The following is a 22,698-nucleotide window of genomic DNA, read 5'->3' on the forward strand; positions in this document are numbered from 1 at the left end:
AGAATAGTGACTATAAATAATGATAATGTACTGTGTAGTTCTCTTAAAAACAGACACAAAAGATTCTGGATGCATTCATTATAAAAAATGTTGTTTGAGGAGATATATTTACCCTTATTTGATATTATACAGTACATACATATATAGAAATATTACATTATACCCATTAATATGTATAATGCTTAATGTGTCCATTAAGAATAAAAGAAAATTTTTAAGAAGATGCTGTCAGTTAAAAGATAACCCACTGAATGGAGAAAATACTTGTAAATGATATATCTGGTAATGGGAAATTTCAGTTACTGATATTGTGGCATTTGACTGATCACTAAGGGAGAGTAAACCATTTGAGAATTTTTATCTTTCTTTTCTTAAGAATAAATTCCCTATGTGTTAAAGACAAAAAAGTCTATATAGTTACCAGAAATCTTGATGAAGTTTCATACTTTTGGATTTATGGAGATATTTCTTAGCATGAATCAAAGCCTAACAAACATGCATGAAAATATGAAAATTTTATCATGTAAGAACTAAAAATCTATGTGAAGCAGAGAATATTAAAAATGAAACTAAAGACAGAGATAAACTTGCAACTCATTCATCAGAGTTATTTTCCTTAATATAAATTTTTGCTAATAATTATAAAGAACGAGCTAATTGAAAAATTTGCAAGATTCCTGAAAACATTTAAAAAAGAAAAAATAAAAGCACCAATAAACATAAAGAAAGTTCAGTTTGTCTTGTAATCAAATCTAGGACTAAGGTCAGCTGCCAGCTTTGTGACCTGTCACTTAGTATGTGCGTGACCCCAGGAAAGCTGCTTATCTTCCTTACGCCTCAGCATCCTCATTTAGATTGCGGATATATTAATATCATATATTATATACTGGTATGTTTATTGCAGGGATTAAGAGATAACTTCAATGAAAGTGCCCACATTTACTAGTAAAATAAGGTATACTACCATAAATATGATTAGTATTATTGTTTTACCAATTAGATTGGCAGTAATGAAAAAGTATAACGATTCTCAGCATTTGGCAAAGCATAGGGAAATAGTTCTTCTCAAACCTTGTACTTGTATATATCTTGTTTTTGCCTTTTGGCATCTGACAACTATCTAAAGACCTATATTTCTTTTTTTTTTTTTTTTTATTTAATAGTATTTTTTTTTATTTTATTCATTTTATTTTTTTTTATCTTTTATTTAATGAATATAAATTTCCAAAGTACGACTCATGGGTTACAATGGCTTCCCCCCCCATACCGTCCCTCCCACCCACAACCCTCCCCTTTCCCACTCCCTCTCCCCTTCCATTCACATCAAGATTCATTTTCGATTATCTTAATATACAGAAGATCAGCTTAGTATACCTTAAGTAAGGATTTCAACAGTTTGCTCCCACACAGAAACATAAAGTGAAAAATAATAGATGATTTTTTTTAAATGATGATGAAATCAGATCAGACCTCTTGTCATGTTTAATCCCAGTGAGAGTCAAGTTGGGAATTGATAATTTCTTTTTCTTTTTCTTTTTTTTTTTTTTTTACAGAAGATCAGTTTAGTGTACATTAAGTAAAGATTTCAATCGTTTGCACCCCCATAGAAACACAAAGTGAAATATACTGTTTGAGTACTCGTTATAGCATTAAGCCTCAGTGTACAGCACATTAAGGACAGAGATCCTACATGAGGAGTAAGTGCACAGTGACTCCTGTTGTTGACTTTACAAATTGACACTCCTGTTTATGGCATCAGTAATCTCCCTATGCACCAGTCATGAGTTTTCAAGGCTATGGAAGCCCCTTGAGTTCTCCGACTCTTATCTTGTTTAGACAAGGTCATAGTCAAAGTGGAGGTTCTCTCCTCCCTTCAGAGAAAGGCACCTCCCTCTTTGAAGACCTGTTCTTTCCACTGGGATCTCACTCACAGAGATCTTTTTGCCAGAGTGTCTTGGCTTTCCATGCCTGAAATACTCTCATGGGCTTTTCAGCCAGATCCGAGTGCCTTTAGGGCTGATTCTGAGGCCAGAGTGCTATTTAGGACATCCGCCATTCTATGAGTCTGCTGAGTATCTCACTTCCCATGTTGGATCACTCTCCCCTTTATTTATTCTATTGGTTAGTGTTAGCAGATACTAGACTTGTTTATGTGCTCCCTTTGACTCTTAGTCCTTTCATTATGATCAATTGTGAACTGAAATTGATCACTTGGAACAGTGAGATGGCATTGGCACATGCCACCTTGATGGGATTGAATTGGAATCCCCTGGTATGTTTCCAACTCTACCAATTGGGGCAAGTCAGCCGAGCATGCCCCAAATTATACATCTCTTCCCTCTCTTATTCCCACTTTTATGTTTAACAGGGATCACATTTCAGTTAATTTTCAACACTTAAGAATAACTGTGTGGTAATTACAGAATTAAACCAGTCATATTAAGTAGAACAGACAAAAAAAAAATACTATGAGGGATAATGTATTAAGTTGTCCATTAGCAGTCAGGGCTATGCTGATCAAGTCACCATTTCTCATAGTGTCCATTTCACTTCAGGAGGTTTCCTTTTTGGTGTTCAGTCAGTTGTCACCGATCAGGGAGAACATATGGTATTTGTCCCTTTGGGACTGGCTTACTTCACTCAGCATGATGTGTTCCAGATTCCTCCATTTTGTTGCAAATGACTGGATTTCGTTGTTTCTTACTGCGGTATAGTATTCTAAAGAATACATATCCCATAATTTCTTTATCCAGTCTACCATTGATGGGCATTTAGGTTGGTTCCAGTAAAGACCTATATTTCTAATTCAGTAACTCCACTTTTAAGAAATGATCCTAAGTGGAGGCATTTGCATAGCGGTTAGGACGACATTTGAAACACCCATATCCCACATTCGGGTATTTTGGTTTGAGTCTGGCTTCACTCCTCATTCCAGCTTTGTAATAATGCACATCTTTGGACATAACAGGTGATGGTTCAAGTGTCTGTGTTTTCAGCACCTGGCTTTGGCTTGGCCCAGCCCCAATTGTTGCAGACACATGGTGGTGGTGGTGGGGGTTAATTATTGCTAGGAGAATTCTCTGTCTCTATGCCTTTCAAATAAATAAAAAAGTAAATTATCCTAAATACTTTTGATTATTGAGTAAATAAAACATATATAATATAAAAGGATACAATGCCTGTTAGCTCCCTGTTGTCCTTCAGTGCCACTATTCATTGGGAAAAACCGGGAAGTTGCCATTTTCACAAAATCACGTGTATTATTATATACTATTGTAATAAGAATATGATAGTAAAACTTATTTATGTGACAAATGGAATCCTGAAAAATGAATTATCTGTCATGTAAAGCATGTTAAGGAGAGGGACATCAAGGAAAACAAATTTTCTTAAACTTAGAACATAATCTTACTAAGCAATAAAGGAATTAAGGACTCCAATAGGGCCCGATTCCAATTTGTTTGGCTTCTTCAAGGAGAATTATTCATAAAATTGAGTATAAGTTCTTGAAAATAATTACCAGGAAGAAAAGGAGTTTAAGCTGTGTGTGTGTGTATGTGTGTGCAGGTGTATATGTGTGTGTGCATGTGTGTGTATTGTGTGGCAGTCAGAGGCACAGGAGACCTCGAATAGATAAAGCAATCTTGTACAACAAAAACAAAGCTGGAGGCATCACAATACCAGATTTCAGGACATACTACAGGGCAGTTGTAATCAAAACAGCATGGTACTGGTACAGAAACAGATGGCTAGACCTATGGAACAGAATTGAAACACCAGGAATCAATCCAAACATCTACAGCCAACTCATATTTGATCACAGATCCAAAACCAATCCCTGGAGTAAGGACAGTCTATTCAATAAATGGTGCTGGGAAAGCTGGATTTCCACGTTCAGAATCATGAAGCAAGACCCCCACCTTTCACCTTACACAAAAATTCACTCAACATGGATTAAAGACTTAAATCTATGACCTGACACCATCAAATTATTAGAGAGCATTGGAAAAACCCTGCAAGATATAGGTACTGGCAATGACTTCTTGGAAAACATCCCAGAAGCACATGCAGTCAAAGCCAAAATTAACATTTGGGATTGCATCAAATTGAGAAGTTTCTGTACTGCAAAAGAAACAGTCAGGAAAGTGAAGAGGAAACCAACAGAATGGGAAAATATATTTGCAAACTATGCAACTGATAAAGGGTTGATAACTAGAATCTACAATGAGAACAAGAAACTCAACAACATCAAAACAAACAACCCACTTAAGAGATGGGCCAAGGACCTCAATAGACATTTTTCAAAAGAGGAAATCCAAATGGCCAACAGGCACATGAAAAAATGTTCAAGATCACTAGCAATCAGAGAAATGTAAATCAAAACCACAATGAGGTTTCACCTCACCCCGGTTAGAATGGCTCACATTCAGAAATCTACCAACAATAGATGCTGGCGAGGATGTGGGGAAAAAGGGACACTAACCCACTGTTGGTGGGAATGCAAACTGGTTAAGCCACTATGGAAGTCAGTCTGGAGATTCCTCAGAAACCTGAAGATAACCCTACCATTCAACCCAGCCATCCCACTCCTTGGAATTTACCCAAAGGAAATGAAATTGGCAAACAAACAAGCTGTCTGCACATTAATGTTTATTGTAGCTAAATTCACAATAGCTAAGACCTGGAACCAACCCAAATGCCCATCAACAGTAGACTGGATAAAGAAATTATGGGACATGTACTCTATAGAATACTATACAGCAGTCAAAAACAACGAAACCCGGTCATTTGCAACAAGATGGAGGAATCTGGAAAACATCATGCTGAGTGAATTAAGCCAGTCCCAAAGGGACAAATACCATATGTTCTCCCTGATCGGCGACAACTAACTGAGCACCAAAGGGGAAACTTGTTGAAGTGAAATGGACACTGTGAGAAACAGTGACTTGATCAGCTCTTGTCCTGACGGTTGATGTACAATGTAATACTTTATCCATTTTAGTATTTTTTTGTTCTAGTACCATTGGTTGAACTCTGTAATTAACACACAATTGTTCTTAGGTGTTTAAATTTTAACTGAAAAGTGATCCCTGTTAGGAATTTGGAAAACATTATGCTGAGTAAAATAAGCCAGTCCCAAAGGGACAAATATCATATGTTCTTCCTGATCAGTGACAACTAACCTAGCACCAAAAAGGAAACCTGTTAAAGTGAAATGAGCACTATGAGAAACGGTGACTTGATCAGCCCTTGCCTTGACTGTTGATGAACAACTTAATATGTTATCCTTCTTAGTATTTTTTGTTTGTTCTACTTAATACTTTTGGTTGAATACTGTAATCAATACACAGTTATTCTTAAATGTTGAAACTTAACTGAAAAGTCATTGCTGGTAAATATAAGAGTGGGAATAAGAGAGGGAAGAGATGTGCAATTTGGGACATGCTCAAGCTGACTTACCTCAAACAGTAGAGTTAGAAACATACCAGGGGATTCCAATTCAATCCCATCAAGGTGGCATGTACCAATGCCATCTCACTAGTCTCAGTGATCAATTTCTGTTCACAATCAATCATAATGATAGGACTAAGAACCAAAGGGATCACATAAACAAGACTAGTGTCTGCAAATACTAGCTGATAGAATAAAAAAGGGAGAGAATGATCCAACATGGGAAGTGAGATACACAGCAGACCCATAGAATGGCAGATGTCCTAAACAGCACTCTGGCCTCAGAATCAGCCCTTAAGGCATGTGGATCCGGCTGAAAAACCCATGAGAGTATTTCAGGCATGGAAAGCCAAGACACTCTGGCACACACACACACACACACAAAAAAAAAAAAAAAAAAAAAAAAAAAAAAAACCTAAATGAAAGATCTCTGAGAGTGAGATCCCAGTGGAAAGAACGGGTCATCAAAGAAGGAGGTACCTTTCTCTGAAGGGAGGAGAGAACTTCCACTTTGACCATGGCCTTGTCTAAATATGATCAGAGTCCGTGAACTCAGGGGGCTTCCATAGCCTTGGCAGCTCATGACAAGAGCCTAGGGTTATTAGTGATGCCATAAACAAGAGTGTCAATTTGTTAAGTCAACAACAGGAGTCACTGTGCACTTACTCCTCATGTAGGATCTTTGTCCTTAGTGTGCTGTACATTGTGATTTAATGGTATAACTAGTACTCAAGCAGTATTTTTCACTTTATGTTTCTGTGTGGGAGTAAACTGTTGAAATCTTTACTTAATGTATGCTATACTGATCTTCTGTATATAAAGAGAATCGAAAATGAATCTTGATGTGAATGGAAGGGGAGAGGTAGTGGGAAAGGGGAGGGTTGTGGGTGGGAGGGACGTTATGGGGGGGAAGCCATTGTAATCCATAAGCTGTACTTTGGAAATTTATATTCATTAAATAAAAGTTAAAAAAAAGGAAAAAAAAGAAAAAGAAATGATGACATGCATCTTTGTGCGTCATCTCTTATTTTGTCTTATACTGGTTTTCTATTGCTACCAGAGTACATTAGCAAAAATTCAGTGGCTTGAAACAATGCCTATGTATTATCTTATAGTTCTGTAGGTCAGACTTTTTTCTCTGTTTCAAGTCTCCCATGGCCTAAATTAAGGTATCCGCAGAATTGCATTCTTTTATGGAGTCTCTGGGGATGAATCCACTTTCTGTCTCACTCAGGTTTTTGGCCAGATTCAATTCCATGTCATTGTTATACTGAAAATCCCATTTTCTAGGTTGCTGTAAGCCATGGTTTACAGTCAGCTTCTAGGTCTTCCTGCATTCTCTAATTTGTGATTCCTCTTATCTTCTAAGAAAGCCACAGTGAACTGCAGCTCTCCCATGCTTTGGGTACCTCCGGCCTTCTTTTCTACTGTATCTGTTTGATTCTAGAGAGACCTAGCTCTCCACTTTCAAAGGATTGAAGTCCAGGATAATTTCCCCAAGTAGCATCCTCAATCAGATTTGCCAAGACCCTTTGCCCTATTTAGGTATTCAGGACTGGGGCACAAACATCTCAGGAAGACTATTATTTTGGGTACTATTTGTTTTTTTTTTTTTAAAGATTTATTTATTTATTTATTTCAAATTCAGAGTTACACAGAGAGAGGAGAGGCAGAAAGAGACAGTTCCTTCATCCAATGGTTTACTCCCCAATTGGCTGATATGGCTGGAGCTTCACCTATCTGAAGCCAGGAGCCAGGAACCTCCTCTGGGTCTTCCACATGGGTGCAGTGGCCCAAGGACTTAGGCCATCTACTACTGCTTTCCCAGACCATAGCAGAGAGCTGTATTGGAAGTAGAGCAGCCGGGTCTGGAACCGGCGCCCATATGGGATGCTGGCGCTTCAGGCCAGGGCGTTAACCCACTGCGCCACAGTGCTGGCCCCTTAGGGGTACTATTTATTCTGTACAGCCTAAGTTTAATCACACACGGTGAAGAAAAAAAGAAATACAAATGCTGATCCTACCTCTGTAAGAAATTTTGATCTTTCAGGAAAGGAGTTATCTTATTTCAGAAATAATGTGTGAACATGGAAGATTCCATAATCACTCTGCAGGTTAAACATCAGGTTTTGATGGAAAAATCATAAATGTAAGCTGGTTGTCCTGACATGATTAAGTAATGTTATGAATCTTAAGCTGACTCTGCTCTCAGTTTTGTTATAAGAAAACATTTTGAATCATTTCAAGTTTTTAAATATTTATTTATTTTGTAAGAGAGAAAGAATGAGAGAGAGAGAGAGATCTTCCAAAACTAGTTCACTCCCCAGATGGCTGCAACAGCCAGGCCAAAGCCAGGAGCATCAACTGGGTCTCCCGCATGGGTTTTGGGAGCCCAAATACTTGAACCATCTTTCCACTGCTTTCCCAGGTCATTAGCAGGGAGCTGAATTGGAAGTAGGGCAGCTGGAACACAAACTGACACCCTAATGGGATGCCCGCATCACAGGCAGTAACTTTTACCTACTATGCCACAATGATGGTCCCTTGATGCATTTTAAATGTGAATTTTACTGGATATCTTTTAAATAGAATTTTTTATTATAAACTAGCTTTGCTGTGTTTACTTACTATGTTGTTGCTTCAAAATACAGCCAGAATTTGCCTTATCTACCAATTGCCTCTAAGTTAATGGATCCAGAATTTAGGCATTAGAAACCACTGGATGTCCAGTGCCTGATGGTGCTTGGTGACACAAATGTGAACCTGAATAATAAAGAGAAGTAGCTCATTTTCTCTAGATCTCTCAGACTCATCTATGGCCCACCCAAATAGCTGAGTATGAGCTTGCAAAAGCTTAGATGAGAGAGCACTGCATTTTGCGGCAATTAATTTTGCAGAGGAAGCAGTCTGTTTAAAGATGCCTGCAGCAGTCACTAAAATGGGGGTTGTTTTTCAAGGCCACCAGAGCTGTATTTGGCTAAGGCTGGCTCATCAACAAAACAACGATGCTAAAATATGGCCTCCTGGGTTTTGCAAAAGAAGGGACTAGAGGGGCAATGAATTATGCTCACCTGCTAGAACTCGGTGAAGATTGTAATTGTTTAGCCCCCTAGCACAACCCTGCAAGGGTTAAAATGACAGAGATATTAGTTCGTGATGGCTAAAATTGTTGGTTTGAAGCTCTCGGCAATACACAGACTGTTATTTACCGGACTTGGTCGATTTACTTCTTAATGCAATAATGACCTGTGAAATGAAACGTGAGCTAGACAATTGTTCCTCATTGTTTCCAGTAAAACATTCTTTCATACCCCATTAAACCACCATTAATTCCATATGAAGGAGAGTCACGCATAAACACCCGATGGTCTCTTTCTTTCTTTCTTGGACTTTCTTGCCCTCATACTTAAGTTGTTTTTTTTTTTTCTTATTTTATTTTTTAGATTTTCTCTGTTCTTCCTCTTTTCCTCCATGTCTCCCAGTGCAGTATGGACAGAGCAGGGTACACGGTGACGAGCTCCTCTGAGGAACGCCCTGGGCCACATCTCTTCCGACACAGAGGCCAGGTTTCAATTGCTGAGCATATACGTGGCTCTCTGTCTTGGACATAAAAATAGCAACAGACACAGAAAAATTTTTGAAAATGAGGAACAATTATTTATTCCTGTTTAAAAACTTCCAGATGCCTATTCAGGATGGGCGAGTGCATATCCTCCTACTCTGTGTGCTCAATAATCATCACTGGGAAACCAGTCACGCTAACCGGCTAAGTACTTCTGCCAGCCCGAGGAAGGTCTTTCCACAGCAGGAGCGCACACAGGTTACAGGAAGCCCCTCTGTTTTCCAGTAGCCTGACTGCTTTTGACCATATCACCTGATTCATGGCCCTACCCTAACTTTTTCATCACCAAAGGCTGCAACAAAAAGACCCACCTCACAGGGCATGAAAAGGAAATTTGCAGACCTCTGACCCTCTTCTCCCTATAGCCTAACAGCTAGGGGTTGTCTTACTGCATGATGGGAAATTTTTGCTATTGAGATTGCCTCTTGCTATTAGCACATTGTATCACACTAATTGGTGTGCTTGTGGTCATGATGCCTTCTTTTTTTTTCTATAGTTAAATCTCCCTCAGCCTCCCATGAGAACGCACATGATTATATTTAGAGTTCACCTGGATAATCCAGGATATCGTCCCCACCTCATGATCCTTAATCATGACCACAAAATCCCTGTGTCAAACGAAATAACATACACAGATGTTAATGACTCGGGCATTGCATATCCAAGGGCCATTATTCAGACTAACATATACAGTGATTCCAAGATTATACACACAATCACACATACAGATTGAATATATATTTTGAATATCACACACACATACACACAATGTGAAAAAAATTTTAAAGCTTGTGGAAAGATTGAATTAAAAGGTAATTTTGTTTGGGTATACATTTTTTTTTTTGAAAAAAAAAATTGGCCTGGGTCATACTCTGGCCTGGATCAATAGGAAAATAAATTCCTCACCTTCCCCTCTCCAAAGAGGAACATGCATGCTGGGGCAGGAATCGTGCAGGAGGTTGAGCACTAACAAAGGTTTTGTCTGTATATGACAGAGGAAGCTCTTTGGACATACCATATGAACTTGCTATGCATCTGTTGTGAAATGGAGCTTGCCACCTCAGTCCTTCCTAAGCATCCTCTGTAGAAAACTTATCCACATTTACTATTTCATAGCTGATACTATGGAGGTCCTAGGAACAGAATCACTTCTCAAAGATCATACACCCTATCCAACCAGATATCCTTTTAGTCTCTTTTTCAAGTCAGTATTGTTTTTCCTTCTGTTTTAGGATGCCTTTAATAAAAAAGTAATTAAAAAAGAAATCAGTAAAGTAATTAGTGAAGTAAATAAATGATTAATGGCTCATTTAAAACAGTCTTCATTTTTTTTTAAGGAAAACCAAATGACAGTAACCCTTTACTGTTCAGAGAAGGCCTATACCTGAGGGCGTTGCATGTTGCAGGGGAATTTGTATGACGTTCATGTCACGCAAGTGGTGCCTTTCCTGCTCTGGGAGGGAGTCTTCCTCCTCACACATCCATGAAACTTACTGGTGATGTCATTCATTCATGTTAACTTTAGCTCAGAATGGTGACTAATGTTAATAGATGGCAGTGATTCTTTTCCCTAGCTAGATTATAACCTCCTGGAAGGCAGGGAATATTTTTATGCTGATTTTAGTTTAATTTAACAAATACATATCAATTACCTGATATAAAGTAATAATAGTTATTACTGTCACAGTAGACCTCATTTACAGAGTTCGTCTTACATTTCAGAAATTGTGTTATTTGCTTCATATATCTTTGTAATAACTTGGTAATTAAATCTCATTTTAATCATTCTAAAAATGATTAAACTGAAGTTGATAGGGTTAGGGAATTTGTTTAAAATGATATATCAAGTGGCAAAGCCAAGATTTATACTAAAGTCTGAATGCAATGCCTATATTTTCTCTTAATGTCTGTGACCTTCCCTGTATATAAACCCTCTAGGAAATTATGAGTTCAACCTTGAACCTCAAGGAGATAATTTAATAAGAATGCTAATACCTGGGGCTAGCACCGTGGTGTAGAAGGTAAAGCCACCACTTACAGTGCCAGCATCCTAAACAGGTGCTTGTTTGAATCCCGGCTGATGCACTTCCAATCCAGCTCCCTGCTAATGTACTTGTAAAAGCAGGGGAAAATGGTCCAAGTTCGTGGACTCTTGCACCCAAATGGAAGACCTGGAAGAAACTCCTGGCTTTTGGCCTCATATTAGCCCAGCTCAGCCTTTGTGGCCAGGAGGAGTGAACTAGAAGATGGAAAACTCTCCTCTCCTCTCCTCTCCTCTCCTCTCCTCTCCTCTCCTCTCCTCTCCTCTCCTGTCCCTTCCCCTCCCCTCCCCTCCCCTCCCCTCTCCTCTCCTCCCCTCCCCTCCCCTCTCCTCTCTTCCCCTCCCCTCTCCTCTCTCTCTGTATGTGTATGTAACTCTGCCTTTCAAATAAATAAATATTTTTAAAAAATGATAATCCAACTATCTGACTACAATATGAAGTTATTATAAAATAAACAACTTTGCCTACAAAAACAGTAATATGAGCTCATTATATTGGTGGGATTTTAGCTGAAGGAGAAAAGGACTTTCTGTACTGAGGGCAGTCCTAAACAAAAAATTCAGATAAAATAAGATGTAGGATATTTTCATTTGGATACTGTGTGGAAAACATGTTGAGAAGAAAGAGAGGGTGGAGCCATATTTTGGGAGAGCATTCAGTGTCAAATTGCTTAAATTACTTCTATTCGCTTCAGTGAATATTGAGAAAGCTTTAAAGCTTTCAGAAGAGAGAAGGAGGCTTTAGGAAGCTGGATTTTAGAAACATTAATCATGTAGCAGGAAGCAGGGTGAGAAATGGGCAGCAGCATGGGCCAAATGCAAAGATTTGTTAAGACACTGTTCCAATTGTTTAGCTTTAGAGGAAATGCGTTGAGGACCTGGAGGAACTGGAGGAGATTGATGGCAACCAGAATGAGAGGATGGTACAGATCAAAGCAATAAAGATGAGAGGAAGTATAAAGGGTTTGCTTACTCCTGAGTTTTGGAAACAGTGAAGAGAAAGACAACAGTGATTCCACTGTCGTGAACAGGGTATCTTGAGGAGTGGGGTTTTCAAAAGCAGATACGGGGTCTTAACAAAATAGAGAATAATTGCCTCAGCTCTGCCTTTGGTGCATTTGGGGTGTCCACTGTATGGGAGAGAAGCTATTCAGGTATGTAGGTGATGGTTGGAATTTCTGGGAGATAATTCATAACTAGAGGTGAAATAGGAATTATCTAGAGTGATGTGATAAGTGAAATAATGTGGTAAATAAGATTGGTAAAGTGGAGGATGGCCCAGGTGCTTGGGCCCTGCACCCCATGGGAGACCAGGGAAAGCACCTGGCTCCTGGCTCCTGCCATCGGATCAGCGCAGTGCGCCGGCCGCGGCGGCCAATGGAGGGTGAACCAACGGCAAAGGAAGACCTTTCTCTCTGTCTCTCTCTCTCACTGTCCACTCTGCCTGTCAAAAAAAAAAAAAAAAAAAAAGAGAAAGATCATCAACTGAAGCAAGAATTTTAGGGAATGCATGATATTTTGAGGTAGGAGAGCCTTTGTTTGAAAGTGTTTGCCGGCCTGCGCTGCAGCTCACTAGGCTAATCCTCCGCCTGCGGCGCCGGCACACCGGGTTCTAGCCCCAGTCAGGGCGCCGGATTCCGCCCCAGTTGCCCCTCTTCCAGGCCAGCTCTCTGCTGTGGCCAGGGAGTGCAGTGGAGGATGGCCCAAGTGCTTGGGCCCTGCACCCCATGGGAGACCAGGAGAAGCACCTGGCTCCTGCCTTCGGATCAGCGCGGAGTGCTGGCTGCAGCGCGCTGGCTGCGGTGGCCATTGGAGGGTGAACCAACGGCAAAGGAAGACCTTTCTCTCTTTGTCTCTTTCTGTCTCACTGTCCACTCTGCCTGTCAAAAACAAAAAAAAAAAGTGTTTGCAAGCAGATGAGTGATACATAATGTTTTACTGTTCGTCACAGAGACAAGAGCTGCAATGGTAATACTACTCACTTTGAGAGTAAAAGTTCTGCTGTGTGCTTACTTTCTGGGTGTCACCCAGTAAGAGGAAAAGCCGGGTAGTCTGCTGCATTAATGGAGACTTTCTTTTTCATTCACAAAGGATTTATAGAGACAAGCCATAAATATAACAGGAACTGTATTAGGCTCTGGGGATGCAATTGTGAATAAAAATGATCATAAAGAATGATTCTGTTCTGGAAGAGCTGCCAGCCATTGCCTTATTGTTGAATTTTGCTAAGAGTATAACTGAATTTTTGCTGTAAGAAAGCAATGCCATTTGTTATATAATGTTATCTTTCCAATTAAAAGACTGGGAAATTAGCTCTATTATTGTATAAAAGAGATGATGTTTTTAAGGTAGGTTGCAACCTACATAAAAATTCACACATTATCTGTTTTATTTTTACAAAAATCCTCCAAGTCAATGGTTCTTATTTGGGAGGGAGACTAGTTTTGCTCCCCTTCCAAGGGACATTTCGCAATATTTGTAGAAGCTCTTGTTTGTCACAACAGTAGAAGTGTTACCGGCATCAAATGGGTACAGGACAGGGCAGCTGTAAAACACTTTACAATGCGCTGGATCTTCCCCCACAACAGAGAATTATCTGGCCCAAAATGTCAATAGTGACTTCTTTTTTGATCTTTAAGAAAAAAAAATACCTAAAACATACTCTGAGTTGGGCAACTTTATATTATACATTACCTGTTACACAAACTTAATATCTGGCAAACTTTCCAATTAAATCTGTATGTTGTATATATACTTAAAATTGGCACTTCCTTGCATATTCTATGAAGGTGTCATGTAAATATATTAATATGTGGTTATTGTAGCAAGCTAACGTGTTCACAAGCCTGTGGGAGCTACATATTGAATTAAATAAAGTGATGAAATGTAAGAACAGCTTAGGTATGGAAAAGTATAACCCCATGCCACATTATATACTTACATGATCATTTCTCACAACATAAGCAGGAAATAGACTCCAAACACGTGATCATTGTATTTGTATTACTTTGTCTTGATGTAGTGAACTTGTGTATGCCATCATCCTGAATGGCATTATCAACTTTAGAATGCTACTTCCATACTTTTTTAGTTGATTACATTTCCATTTGTAGCTGTTCCAATTTTATGTGAAAGAACCTGGAAGCATCATAAAATAAGTTTCATTGAGATCATCTCTACCTATAGATAAAATGGCAGATGATAAATGCTGTTGAGTAACTGTGCCATCATATAACAGTACAATATCCTCTATATTTTCAAATTCACCTCTTACTCTATAATGCTTAAACTTCAGGTAGATATTATGAAAAGAAGTTTTAAATATTGCTTTGTATACTTTAGAAATTGTACCTCCTAAGCAGCAATGAAGATTCACATTTATGGGCTGGAACGTCAGTGACAGCATTTCAAGATTCAGTTGAAGCATAAAGGCACCCTCTCACCCCACCACCAATTTTCCTTTCTCAGAGAAGGTAATCATCATCGAATAAGTGTGCCTATGGTTACTAGAATACAAGAGAATGTCACATGTCATTGGGTGAATGTTGCAAATTGTGTACAGTGGAAGAGCATTTATGGAGGCAGAGAATAAGACCTACTTGTAGGTTAAGTAAACAATTGTCCTCATGGCATCATTTGAAAGAATCCAGGAACCAATTCCTCTGCCCCTTAGAAAATCTGCTCAACTCACCTGCCCTCACTGTTTCAATTCCAACAAAGTGGGGCCAACATTGTGGCACAGTGGAATAAGCCACAAACTGGGATGCTAACATCCCATATCATTGTGCTGCTTCTAGTCCCAGTTGCTCTACTTCCAATCCAGCTCCCTGCTAACGAGTCTGGAAAAGCAGTCAAGGATGCCCTAAGTTCTTGGGCCTGAACCACCCATGTGGGAGACTGGGATAGGATTCTGGGCTCCTGGCTTCAGCCTGGCCCAGCCCTGGCCATTTGGGGAGTGAACTAGCAGATGGAAGATCTCTCTCTCTCTCTCTCTGTGTGTGTGTGTGTGTGTGTGTGTGTGTGTGTGTGACTCTGCCTTTCAAATAAATAATATAAATCTTCAATGGCTGGCTCTGTGACACAGCAGGTTAAGCCATAGCCTGCAGTGCCAGCATCCCAGATGGAACACTGGTTCAAGTCCTGACTACCCACTTCTGATCCAGCTCCTTGCTAAAGTGCCTGGGAATGCAGCATAAGGTAGCCAAAATCCATGGGCTCTTGCACTCATATAGGGGATCCAGATGAAGCTCCTGGTTCCTGGCTTCAGCCCTGCCCAGCCCTAGCCATTGTGGCCTTTTCAGGAATGAACCAACAGATGGAAGATCTCTCTGTGTCTCCCCTTCTCTCAGTGTCTAACATCACCTTTCAAATAAATAAATCTTTAAAAAAAAGACAAAACCTTTTTAAAAAATCCAACAAAAAAGGATGATCCATTAGGAATATTGAAGAACTTTTTGTCTTGAGCAGGACACTATTAAAATATTAATGCTCTGAGATAAAGCAGGAATTTTTAATGATTATAACAAAAGTCCTTAGCCAGATTTCCCTTAACCAAATATTTCTATATTTCAGTATCTTGGAAAGAGCAAGGCTCTCTGGAAATGAAACACTCTGGGTAGGTACTAGTAATGAGAATCAAAGCAAATAAGATCTTCTTGCCCTGGACTTTATCCACTGACTTTATTTCTTAACATACCTCATTCCTTTGAACTCAAGACAGTTTCTTCTGTTATTACCTTGTGCTTTCTTTGTTTAATCCTTAGACTGTCTTCCCACAATCTCCTTCCTTGGCATGCCTGTCAAGTGGTCTTTTACTCAAAATGTTAATTAGAGCAAGGCAGTGAATCAAAATACTAGAACCTACACAGCACATAAATATTTGCTTATGCGTCTGAAAAGGACATTTCAACCTCTATCAGAGTTGAAGACCTGGAAGAACCAAGACCTTAGAGGACTAACAGCAAGTGTGGCCAAGGAGTCACTGCTGTTGGCCCTCTCTCTTTCTCTTTTCTGCTAGTCTCTGCTTATCAAGACTCTTGTTCTTAATTCATCTGGCTGTTGCCACAGGGATTTTGCTTAATGCATAGGTGGCACAGGGAGGTTGATACTGGAGTAGTAACTCCAGGTGAATTATCCCAAATGAAAAAGATTTTTTTTTCTCTTAATGGCTAATCATCAGGTCTAGGGAAAGATTGATAATTCTTCTCTGGCTGCTTTGCCCATTTCAGGACCAATCACTGGGTCCAAAGGAATGGAGAATATGATTGGCCACATCTCAGTTATAATCTACTTTTGTGACCAGAGATCAGTATTCATAACCAGAAGAAGGGATTAGAGCAAAGATCTGTTATCAGTCAAGCAATAGCTTACCTCGCATTTGAGAACCACTTAGGGGGTAATTGTGAAGCTTTTCCTGACCCTGAGGTCAGAATGGTCACCCATCCCTCAAGCCTTCACCTATCAATAAATTTGAAGGATTGTATTATATTTGCATATATACATATGCATAATTCTGAAAGGCCGAAGTTGACCATGCTTTGGAAATATATTCAGGTAATTAATTTATTTCCCCTTAGCTCCTCTTCCTGTATCAGGAGTATATTAGTAACTCATATGCTGCAGGATGTGGTGAAAGTAAATGAGAAGAAATCATTTCAATTCCACACCCCTCTTTTACTATCACATGTGGGCAAAGATATCCTATCTCAGAGAACATTGTGAGTTTTAGCCTTCTGATGGCCTTCTTATATAAAGCTACTTCAAGCAAATATGGTTAGCCTGTTATAATTGTGTATATGAAATATGTGAAATCTGTTTTCTTTATATTAATAAAAATTTAAAAGTAATCCATGGCTCAACAGATGGACCTTCAGTAACTTACCTTTTTCAAATTAAAAAAAATGATTTTTTGATAAATTCCACCTTTCCATGACATAAAGAAAAACAGAGCATCAATGTACCTTCCATGCATCTCTAGGGCAAAACTTAACAAACTTACAAAATGGAACTGACCTCGATTGGTTTCCTGATTCCAATTCTGCCAAGTGGCAGCACTGACTTTTTAGTGTTGTTAATTACAAAAGAAGATGCAAAACAGGAAAATGGTGATATGCTTATCAAAAAACAAACCCAGGGGCTGGGGTTGAGGCACACCCAGGAAAACTGCCACCTGTGACACCAGCATCCCATATGAGTGCAGGTTCCTATCCTGGCTGTTGCACTTCTGATCCGGCTCCATGCTAATGGCCTAGGAAAAGCAGTGAAAAATGACCCAAGTGTTTGGATCCCTGACACTCATACGGGAGAACCAAATGAAGCTTGTTGCTTCAGTCTGGCCCAGCCCTGGCTGTTGGAGCCATCTGGGGAGTGAACCAACAGATGAAAGCTTCTCTCTCTCTTTCTCCCTCTCCCTCTCCCTCTCCCTCTCCCCCTCCCCCTCCCCCTGCTCCTCTCTCTCTAACTCTGACTTTGAAATAAATAAATAAATCTTAAAAAAAATTAAAATTCCCAACCTCTAGTGTGTGTTTCATCAGACTAGTTGTTTCTCAATATCTTGCTTATAAAATGGCCTTAATTTTTATTCTAAGTATACTAGGTATGTAGTAGGACGTGTGAGGGGTCTTCAAAGAGTGTGTAGAAACTTTGCTTTATGCAAAAACTAGTGTGAATTTCATTTTTTGCACTAAAATAAATGCTTTTAATTCTACTTTTCCATGAACTTTTAGAAGCACTCTAATATGTATTTGATAAAAAATTGTTATAATCTTTGACAGTGGCTCAATACTGAATTCTTGCCTTCTTTTTCATTAAAGATTTAATTTATTTGAAAGACAAAAATACAGAGAGAGGTAGAGAGGTCTTCCATCTGTTGGTTCACTCCCCAAATGGCCACAACAGCTGGAGCTGAACCAATCCAAAGGCAGGAGCCAGGAGCTTCTTCTGGGTCTCCCTCAAGGATGCAGGGGTCCAAGGACTTGGGCCATCCTCCACAGCTTTTTCCGGTGTATTAGCAGGGAGCTGGATTGGAAGTGGAGCAGCAAGACTTGAACTGGCGCCCATATGGGATGCCGGCTCTGCAGGCTGTGGCTTTAACCTGCTATGCCACAGTGCCGGCCCCTGAGTTCCTGCTTTCTATGTGTGTCAGAATTTGTTTTCAAAATTTTTCCTGTCTTTCAGAAAGAAGCATAATGAGGTGGAAGGAGCTTGGGAATACCTGGCTCTATCAATCATTTGTTTTATGACCTTAGATAGGTCCTGAATGTTCCTTGAGACCATTTCTTCCTTGGTGACATGGGTACACTGATACCTGTTCTACCTGTGCTTCAGATGTGCCCTATGAAAAAAGTGAATTAATTCATATGGTTTATGGGCTGTGGAATATCATAACTATAAAGGATTATAGGTTTGCTAGATGTACATTTGTGTACCACTATGGGATTAGAAAGGAAGGAGATGCTTACTTTCCCTTAGTAGATATTTTTCTTACACCAAAATTTCAGTCACAGGAATTATACTACATTATACATGTTATTTGCCAAGGAAGACATTTTCTGTCTTCTATGTCTTGTCTTTCTGTTAACTCCTGGCTCCAAGTGGAATCCTGGAGAACCAGGGACATCATAGGGAGCATAGAAGGAAGAATCAAGGAAAACAGTGGAAAGCCACCAAATTTTCCCCCATAACAGATTTCCCAGCCTGAGGCAGGTTCAGGCTGAGGGAGGGGAGGAATATTCAAAAGAATTTGAGATAGATTTAGATTGGACTGGAATTTTTCATATTTGTCATACAATGTTATGTCATTTGCCTAGAATTTTACCCAGGATCTTAGAAAAATCACTTGACAGCATGAATTTGATTGGGAATTTGTTCAAAAAACTAAATTTACTCTTTTGCACCTACAGACTCTGGTTCATTCAATAAACTGATTATAATAATAAAGATAATTGTACATTATTACATTATTAATGACACATTAATTATTATGATGAATAGCTAACACTTATCAAGTGTTTGCAATTTACCAGGCTTTCTTATAAGAATTTTATTTGTTTTAACCCCTCATCTGTGGATACATATGGAACTGATTCCTATCTGTCTAAGTCCAGACACTGAGCTGTAAGACTTTCTCAATTACAGTGGAAGATCCAATCACATTCTGGAAAGCCATTATCATTTAATATTTATTAAACACAGTCATCAAACATTTCATGTGCATTCTTCATTTCCTACTTTAATAATACTATGAAATAATTACTAGTTTCATCCATTTTTTAGTAAGTAAATTGAAGTTCAGAGAAGTGAAGTCAATTTACCTAATGGTGGGGTAAGGCTGAGGATCTAGGGCTACCAGGCCTCAGTGCTTTGCTTCTTGCCAATATTCTACATCAGAAGAAAGGACTGATTATAGCCAATTTTCTCTTTTTGAAAGAACTATGTGAATTACAAGGCATAAGAAGTATTTTGCTCAAGAAAAATAAAAAGTTGGTATATATGAACATTGTAAACTACTTTGTGTATTGCATATGGAATAATGAATCATAAAATGAGTTTCTTCTCATGATAAGCTTTTAACTTTATTGTAGAGAAAAGTATACAGAAAATAGCTGCAATTCACAGTCGTGTATTACTACAGATATACTAAAAACAAAACCAAAATGAACACTTCATTTCTGATCCCCTTGAGTACTCATGACCCTTCAAATCTTCTTCCTCTCCACTTTATTTCACTGTTGTTCTTAAAATGAATTCCAAAACCCAAGAGAGGGATAAGGCTCTTACTAAAAAAGAAAAGGAAGAGGCTATGCTGTTACGGTTCAGTGTATTCTGAACTCTTGAAATTTGGGGCCTATTTATACTTCAAGACAAACAGAGATCATGTTAACAATAGCAGATGTTGCAGAGGAAGGATAGAGTTTATTACAGGCTGGTCTATGTGGGATCAGAGGCAATAGGCTTTTCCTGTGGAGGAAGTTGAGTGGGAAGCTGCAGCTCGACTAGAGAGAACTTGTTGTTGAGTTATGCTTTTGGTTGAGACGATGGTGTGGTACCCCTCTTTGTTAGTTGGATGCACATGCAACTTAGCTACTCCTGGTATAATTTTATAGTTGTTCCCAGCATTGCTTCCAAACTAAGTAGGTTGCAAGGAAAACATCTATCCACTTTGAAGGAGATAGGAGATGCTTCATATTTGCAAATATGATAAGAAGCATTTATCTCCCCCCACATCTTCTAAATATTAGCATTTAATAAAATACACATTTCTTTCATTTATTTTGAACTCCCTCCAAAGCCAGCAAATACCAGAACCTCAAATGTTATGATAGGATAGATTCTTTATTGGTTTGTTTTCTTTTCATTCTTTCTGTTTTTACTGTGTGATTCTTTTTCATTATAAATCCTTATGTTTCCAACTCAAGGAGCCTGACTAATCAGAAGGGCTTCCAGCAGAGGTAGACAAATATTCTCAACATGGTCTTGAGACCCTACAGATGCAGAGAGCTCTGCTATTCACAGGAAATGAAGAAGTCAGGTCCATCCGAGACAAGGGATTTCCTCTTCAGATAAAATATGATAGCTGTTGCATATTAGTTCTATAAAGCTCAGGGATAGAGACAAGATGGTTTCAGAGGGTGAGGGAATTGGCCTCTTCTGATCCTGAGTGCCGCTGTAAGCACAGCCCTAGACAAAGGCTTGCACAAGGGTTATTTATTTGTGAGGTGGTCCCAGGGAACAGGAGTTGGGGGACAGCAAAAGTGAAACAAAGAAGAAGGATAGCAGCTCAGGATGCCTACAGGAACTGATAATCTTATGAGGTTTTTAGAGGACCTTTGTGGAACATATTTCAAAACTGCCCAAATGGGGAAGACAGATTCACTTATCTGGTTAAAAGTAGCCCATCACCAATACTTCCTGGTTGCACATGTGTGAATGCACACTAAATGCTTCATTTCATATAATATCATGGGCAGAAAGCAAGACAATTAGTTTTCTCCTGCATGGAACTGGGAATCACATCAGTGATTTGAGTCGGAGATAAGAGTAAGAGGATTTGAAGTAGCACACAAGAGGTATCTAACACAACTACTTAACAAAATGGTTATTATAGGGTTAATCACAGTCAACTCAGGAAGTCTGAGTTGAGGCCCTGCTCACATCACTTCCTAGCTGTGGGTAAAATTATTTGCTGCTCTCTCCAGTTTTCTCATTTTTATGTTGATGGCACTTAACTCATCTGGTTGTTGTGATGAATAGAAAAATCACATAAGCCTATTGCTTAGTACATTGTACATGTTAAGCAAATACTATCATTATTATTACTATCATTAGTAATAGATATATATCTGTTGAGTTTGGCCTGGACCTCAGACAAGTGATGGTAAAACACTACTTTGAGATGAAATAGAAAGGAAATCTTAAAAAGGAAGTAGGATTCATATCCTTAGATGGGCAAGATTCAAATACACATAAAGTGCAATATAGATTTCTAGTCAATGAAAATGAGGAACATAGATTCCAAAGTACTCAATAAATCATTAAAATAATATATTTTTATTATTAAACATGTAAATTTTTTAAACTTACAGAAAATTATTTAACCAAGCCTGTTGTTGATCCCAAAGGAGAGTTATATATCATAGGAATACTTGACTCTTTTGTCTTCCGTATTCATATCCAGAAAGTAAGTGTTGAGGCAGAAGATTCTTAGATTTAATTTCCACTTTTAAATTATTTGTCCCCAAATAACTCTTATATTATCCCTGATCATTGATTAGCTAAAACATCTGATTTTTCATTCATATCAAAATAAGAAAGGGTGACCCAACTGTACATAGCATGCACAAAAATGAATTTATCATAAAGGTACCCATTGCATATAATTATATTGACCATTCCAAACTCAGGATGAATTGATTTCCAAAAATTGGTTGTCTGCAATGTGTTTTCATGTAAGGACTATGTTAATATGTAAATTTCCATATCAATGAACAAAAGCATATCTTTATCACGATGTTCCATCAATGCAATATTTTACTGCTATTTTTCTGATTTCTGAACACTATGTGTTAAATTATTCTTTGCATGATAGGAAGAGTCATGACTTTTGATACAAAGATTGCTAACATTGTTATACTAAGGATCTAGGAAGTCCTTCAAAGTGGAATACTTTGGAGGGGAAAGAGAGAATATTAATACTTTTTGCTGAAAATACAAGCAAGAATCATCATTGTGTTGAGAAAAAAAGGGGATGTTTGGTTATCCCTGTCATATACCCCTGGAAGTGCTTCCATAGTTATTTAAGTTTTAATTTTTGTTTACTCAACAAATATTTTCAAAGGTTCTGCCATGCATAACATATTTAAGATATAGTATAATAAAGATAGACATGGTATATGATTTTGCAGATCTTAAGAGTCTACTAAGAAAAGGAGACGTTAAAGAGCTAATTATAATACAACTCATGAATTTAATATCTGGGGAAGTTCAGAACATCAACAATACACTTAGTAGATGGGTGTAAGCTTTGGATTTAAGGTAGGGATTAGCACAACTTTCTGTAAAGGGTCAGAGTAAATATCTTAGCCTT

At 38.6% G+C, this 22,698-nt stretch overlaps 1 protein-coding gene across 24 annotated transcripts in view; it reads left to right on the forward strand.

Moving 5' to 3' along the window:
* The window catches only part of PKHD1 (PKHD1 ciliary IPT domain containing fibrocystin/polyductin), a 524,425-nt gene that overhangs the window by 410,195 nt on the left and 91,532 nt on the right, over positions 1–22,698 (forward strand). For 2 of the 24 annotated variants that reach the window (XR_016234007.1, XR_016234008.1), the window contains exon 61: positions 14,457–14,587. The exons of the other annotated variants lie outside the window; for them this stretch is intronic. The gene's annotated coding sequence lies outside the window, so the exon portion shown is untranslated. The remainder of the gene's footprint in view (positions 1–14,456; positions 14,588–22,698) is intronic. 24 annotated transcript variants of the gene reach the window in all.

This window comes from Oryctolagus cuniculus, chromosome 5, assembly GCF_051225735.1.
Source record: "Oryctolagus cuniculus isolate XC-2025 breed Fujian yellow rabbit chromosome 5, ASM5122573v1, whole genome shotgun sequence".
NCBI lineage: Eukaryota > Metazoa > Chordata > Mammalia > Lagomorpha > Leporidae > Oryctolagus > Oryctolagus cuniculus.